Here is a 6,707-nt window from a genome sequence, read left to right on the forward strand (position 1 = left end):
TAAAGTTTAAATTCAATTTCAAACTATAAATTCAATATAAACTCTAAACTTTAAATTCAATTTTAAACTTTAAATTCAATATAAACTTTAAACTTTAAATTCAATATAAACTTTAAAATTTAAATTCAATTTCAAACTTTAAATTCAATATTAAGTTCAATATAAAGTTTAAACTTCAAATTCAATTTCAAACTTAAGTTCAATATAAATTTTAAACTTTAAATTCAATTTCAAACTTTAAATTCAATATAAAGTATAAACTTTATATTCAATTTCAAACTTAAGTTCAATATAAACTTTAAACTTTAAATTCAATTTCAAACTTTAAATTCAATATAAACTTTAAAGTTTAAATTCAATTTCAAACTTAAGTTCAATATAAAGTTTAAACTTTAAATTCAATTTCAAACTTAAGTTCAATATAAAGTTTAAACTTTAAATTCAATTTCAAACTTTAAAATTCAATATAAACTTTAAAGTTTAAATTCAATTTCAAACTTATATAAACTTTAAAGTTTAAATTCAATTTCAAGCTATTTAAACTATAAAGTTTTCAATTGAAGTTTTGAATAATATAATATTATTAATTAAAATATAAATGTATAATATTATATAATAATTTAAATAAAATTAAAATTAAAAAAAAAAGGGTACCGGATGAACCGGTAAGATCCGGTTCCGAACCGGTCCAACGGACCGGGCGGAACATGTTGGATTTTCTGGTAAATCTGGTCTGGTAAGATCTAGTACCAGTAAGAAAATCCGGTAAGAAAAATCTGGTACCGGTACCGGTTCTGGTAAAACCGGTCCGGTTGGCCCGGTTCTATCCAATAGCCAGCCTTACTAGCCACAAGCGAGAGGAGGAAGATCGTCGACCCTGCATTAGTTAAATAATGTAAACACAAGTATGCATTAGTACATGAAATGTACTAAGTATGAGAGATATGCAATAAAACATGAAACATGATCACCAGAGGACACAATCGAAAACATGATATGCATGACCAAGCTAAATATAATAAAATCTTTTAAAAGAAGAATCGTAAATCATGAACATAATCAATACATATTAAAATCATAAGAAATGCTTCATAAATTCTTTAAGAACAACTAGTTCATTTTGTGGAATATTAGCTTTAACAGACAAATGGATCGTGCAAGCTATAATATAGAATCTGATGTAACTCCCACATCGAGAAGGGAGAGTCTACTTGCCAGTGTAAAACTCCATATCATATCATATGCTATATGTGGACCCATTAGGTAGTTCATTTAAGACAATCCTATGGGGGCAGATAGTTTGGAACTAGAGGTTGCTACTAGAGACTACCCTATTTGAACCTTCTCCTCAAAGTTCTCCCGGTGCTAAGTTAAATCCCAATGGAACAGTCATATATATAAATATATCATTATACATGGAAAAACACAATTAAGTTATTAATTCAAGCTTAAAACGTCATAGAGTGGCTCCTCAAATTATGTGCGAAAAGACATTTCACTAATCATGTTTTCTTAATGTAAGAAAACCTTTCACAATTAATTGATGCTCATCTTAGAGCAACCTAGATCATAAAACACTTTTTCATAAATTATGCATATTTTTTTATGAAAACTTTATTCATAGATTCAAGCTTCTTTAAAAATTCATATCTTTTAGGGTTCATAGGGAAAAAAATCAAGAATAATGCATGAATTCATGTGAAATCAATTGAAAGCATGTAATTGAGTTAAAACAATCATAATAAGATCCAAAAAACAATTGAATCAACACAATTAGAACTCATGAAGAATTGAATAAAAACCTAATAAATTTGATTGAAATTTGAATTGGAGAATTAAGAAATCTTGGGGCTCAATGGATGAATGAAACTCATTGTTGACACCCTACGTACCTTTCTAATCAAAGCCTAAAATCAATGGATGAATAAAAGGCTTGAAGCTTTGGAACCCTAGCCTTCTTCTTGACCTTGGTAGAGAATTGAATGGGATGAATGTGGATGAGATTTGGGGATTTAAGTGAATGAGGGAGTTGGGGAAACTTAAAGGTTGGAAGGGTAGTTATAATCTTAAAATAAGGGTCAAAATGATATAGTATATGCATTAAAAGAATATGAAAAGACCCAAATACCTTTAAGAAATAACTGTTGGAGGACCCTACGATTTGGACCTAGATCAAACTTTAGAAACTTAATTTTCCAAAATTCAACTCCGAGTTCTACCATTTACTTTCTATGGTCCGTAAGTTGGACTTGTAGAACCTGCCTTAGTGCCAAAATCATCATTTTTCTTTTTCTTTCGACTTTCAAACTATTGAGGTGTCACAAATGTTAGTTGTGGTTTTGAAATAGTGGCCTAGATGACATTGTATTTCACTTGGTAATTTTTGAGTTTTTCATTACATTTGAGTTGGTTTTGTTTGGCTTTGACAGGGCTTAGTTTGACTTGAGTTGGTTCTCTTGATCAATTGAGGCACCGGGTGCTAGTCGCGCCTCTTGAATTGGGGCCTAACAAGATTTCTCAAACTTGTAATAAATTTAGGAAATGATTAAACTAATTTCCCTTATGCCAATGTTGTAGGAGTTGGGACACCAAAGCATAAAATATTCAAAGAGTTACCTTTGATTTTAACAAATAAGCATAAGTATGTCATAATCCACAAAGAAATTGATAAAATTCAAATATGATGCATAACTCAAATATTAAAACCAAATCTAAATTAATAAATATTAAAAATCAAATCAATACTCTCTAAAATAAATAGAATAAAAATCGATAAAAATTATGTAAAAGTCGAAGATCATGTGTACATGCCCATCAAGAAAGAACAAAAAAAAAAATTACATTTAACTCGAAGATTTCATACAAAGTGGAGAATGGAAAAGATTCCATACAAAGTGGGAGGATGAATTTTTTTTAAAAGAATTAAATCTAGAAGCACATTTAAGTAAAGAGAGCAAAATAGCAATAACCGAAAAGAGAGAAGAATCAAGGATTTTGAATATAAATATGCCCAAAATTTTCCATTTTAAAGATGGAAAAATCCTTGACATATGCGTAAACTGACGTTGGCTTTAGAAAAAGAGATAAGAATTGAATTCACAATAAATGAAACTGGATATATTTTAAATTTGTAAGATTGATCGTTATTGAAAAGAACGGGATATATTTTAACATATTTTATAAATTATTTTGTCATTTTTTTTAAAAAAATGTATAATTCACTCTGATAGAATATGTGCCTTCACTTATCAGTCAATGGACCAGGTCCCTTGACACACTAACAAGAATGAACAGAAAGTAAATGCAGTATAAACAACACAACAATTTTACGTGGAAACCTCCTTGCTTAAGGGAGTAAAACCACGACCTGTCTCACAGGATTTTCAACCGTTTTCACTAATCTTCACAAGAAAAAGTGAAAATCGATTACAACAAATGTGAGAAAAAGTTTTTAATCTCACAGTCAAGCAATAATCGCTATTGCTTGACAAGCCTAAGTAGATTTTACTCTACCCACTAAGCTATCCCTCCTAGACAACTTAGAATTTTAACACCACACACTAATTCCTTTATAGATTTAGGAATAGTTTACAATATAAGACCAAGAGAATATATTCTTAAACAACTACACTATATGCTGCTGAGATTTCAGTTGTTGTTTTGAATAATTCTTCTGCTTTGATTTCCGATAGCCTTTGCAAGTGTTCTTGAAAATGCTTTATCAAGTTGCAAAAACTAAGGAATAATGTTTAGGAAAGTGAATTTTATATGGACAAGTCACTTTCCTTAAACTCTTTGCCATTGGTTGGAGAGGTCTGACTTTCTAACGCCGTTGGAAAATGTGCACCCACTTTCTGTACCTTCTCCAGCTGGCAGTCAACTGGCTAGTCACATTGGGAACCTGGTACCTTTACTAGGTCCCTGGGTTTGTTTCATCTTCAAAACTCAAGTAGAAAACCTGGTATCTTTACAAGGTCCCTGAGTTTATCAAATCATCAAAACTACAAATAACATTTTCTCCCTTTTTGATGATGACAAACAATACTTAGGTACCACTCCAGCTTTGTTCCCCCTCACTGTATTCCCCCTCACTTTGTTCCCCCTCACTGTATTCCCCCTCACACACAACTCAGTCACTTACCAGTTATACTTCCCCCTTTTGGCATCATAAAAAAGAGATACAGTAAACCAATAATATCAATACTAATATCAGATAAGATCAGTGCTTGATAGCAATCAAACAGAAAAGAAAAAACATTCACAATAGATATTAGCTAGAACACCAGGGGAATAAGTTAAATAGCATTACAAGATAACATTTAGTACATTAAAAACAAATTGATAATCCAACAACACACAGACAAGCCACAAAAAGAAGACACAGGAGAAGATTGGGACAGACTAAGAAGGGGGAGGTTGATGAGAAAAGGACTGGATAATGAGAGTGAGTCGATCATTTGCAACATCATTATCCTTAATTGCCTTCTCTTGCAAGGCAGTAACCTTGGCCCTCAGCTCTGCATTTTCCCTCTCCAGGGCTTGAACCACAGAAGTACCAGGTCCCTCAGTCTGTGCAGTAAGTAGTTCAGCTTTGAGTATAGCAATTTCAGTATCTTTACCACTCAAACGCACAGTTAGCTCCTCAACCTCATGATTGAGTTGATCCTGATCGTCTATGAGTTGAGCCATCTTGCTCTTGGGATTGCCTTTCCCTTCGATCACTCACATTCGACCAGGGTACTCTCTAAAAAAGTTTGTTTCACAGTCCCAACCATGCCAACACTCAGAGGAATTTTAAAATGTTTGAATACTTCAGTGAAAAAGTATCCGTATCCCATCCCATGAATGCCTTTCCTCTCAATGACAGTTTTGTACATGTGCTCAAGCATAAGTCCTAGGAGATTCAGAGCTTCGAATCTGCACAACATCTCCATCACAAATAAGTCAGCAGAAGTCCTCTTTTCAGTCCGAGGAAGGAGAATTTTGTTTACAAATTCGAACACCAACTAATACTCGCTCTTCATGACCTTCTTAAAAACCGCAGCAACCTTTGTTGTAGGAAGCTTAGAAACCAAGGACACAAACTCAATCGAACAAGTTTTCCCAATAATAGACCTGGTTCCCTCTCTAGGTACCCTGAGAATTTTGCTCAGCAGAAACTCATCCAGATGCACTGCAATATCATTAACTCTTGTGAGGATACTCCCATCTTCTTTAAATTGAATGTTGTAATAGAATTCACACACTTCTTCTTCGTAGAGGATAGGAGATTTCCTGTTGAATAGATGCATCCATGATTGAATTTCCACCATGTCATGGAGAGAGTCCATGCCGGAAAGATTGATTATTCCCATGTCAAAGACTCTTCCAGCCAACACAGCCTGCGTTCTCAAGTTGTCAACAATTTCCTGCATGTTGACTTCCTCTTCATCTGTTTATTGGGTACCAGGTCCCTGTGATCTCTTCCGTTTTCCAGTAGAACTCTTCTTCTTGGGTTTTGTTTTCTCAACCTTCTTTTGATCCTTTGACTTTGTTTTTCCTGACTTTGTCTTCTTGTTTTTCTTATCCATTTCTTCGGCAGACACTTCTATGACACCAAATTCAGGCATTCTAAAGTTTGATACTTTAAAAGTTCTGGCACTCCTACTTTCAGCCGTAGATCTTGCACTCGCCTTTAAGGCATCAGCCATCAACTTCCTAGCATCAGACCTAGTAGTAGGTCTTCTTCTTGGAGCTTCTTCCACTACCTTTTCCTTTCCTTTTCTAAACACCCCAACCTCCCTTCTTTCAACCTTTCATTTAATGGGTTCCTCATCACTTTCTGAATCTGAGGAGTTAGAAGAAGGATACCTCCCAAAATCTGGAGTTTTATCAATAATGGGTTGAGTGTCTCTTACCTCTTCTCCTTGTAAAGACTCATTTTGCTCAGCCCTAGCCTCTTCTCTCATCATTGCAAGACTTTCAATAACCAGTTCTTCACTTGCTGCCAAAATGTTTGACTCAGACGATTTATTTCTTGGCAAGTCTCCTTCAAATAGATTGTCAGGCAACATCTCATGGTAAGGACCAGGTCCAGTAGGTATACTAGTGCTGTTCAAATCTATGGAATGGAAAGGGTTTTCAGAAGTATCATGCTAAGAACTAGAAGGAACACTAGATCTGGACTCTACTGCTGAAGGAGAGTAAAAAGCGATAGGTTCAATTTCACTAAGTGTAGTGAGCATTTGCTTAGAGGTTGAAGAAGGATCAGACATCTTTGACCAGAATAAGAACAAAAAATAGCTTTTCGAAGACAAAGAGGAAGAAGGAAGAACAAATTTTGTCTTTAACTTTTACCCTTTTTTTGAGTGAAAGAATGTCGAGAGACGGATGAGAAATCAAAAAGAAATAAAGAGGGTTTAAAAAGGATTCAAAATGGTGCCAGGTCCTTGATTTGACGTGTCGCTTGAAGCATAAGCGATGGAACTAACGGTCAGAATGACCGATGACTGACACGTGGCATTATCAACGGTCATATTTTTTCAGTTTGAAATTAATGTACAAATGCTAACCTGGACAGGAACCAGGTCCCATAACACAGTTTTATCCTCATTCCTCAGCTGTTCTAGCCATGTCTTTGCTAAGCTAGTCCTTCCTGAGAGTATACCTACAATAGGTACCAAAATGATCTAATCCAGATAATAAATTATTGACACAAAGTATACCTG

This window comes from Solanum pennellii, chromosome 11, assembly GCF_001406875.1.
Source record: "Solanum pennellii chromosome 11, SPENNV200".
NCBI lineage: Eukaryota > Viridiplantae > Streptophyta > Magnoliopsida > Solanales > Solanaceae > Solanum > Solanum pennellii.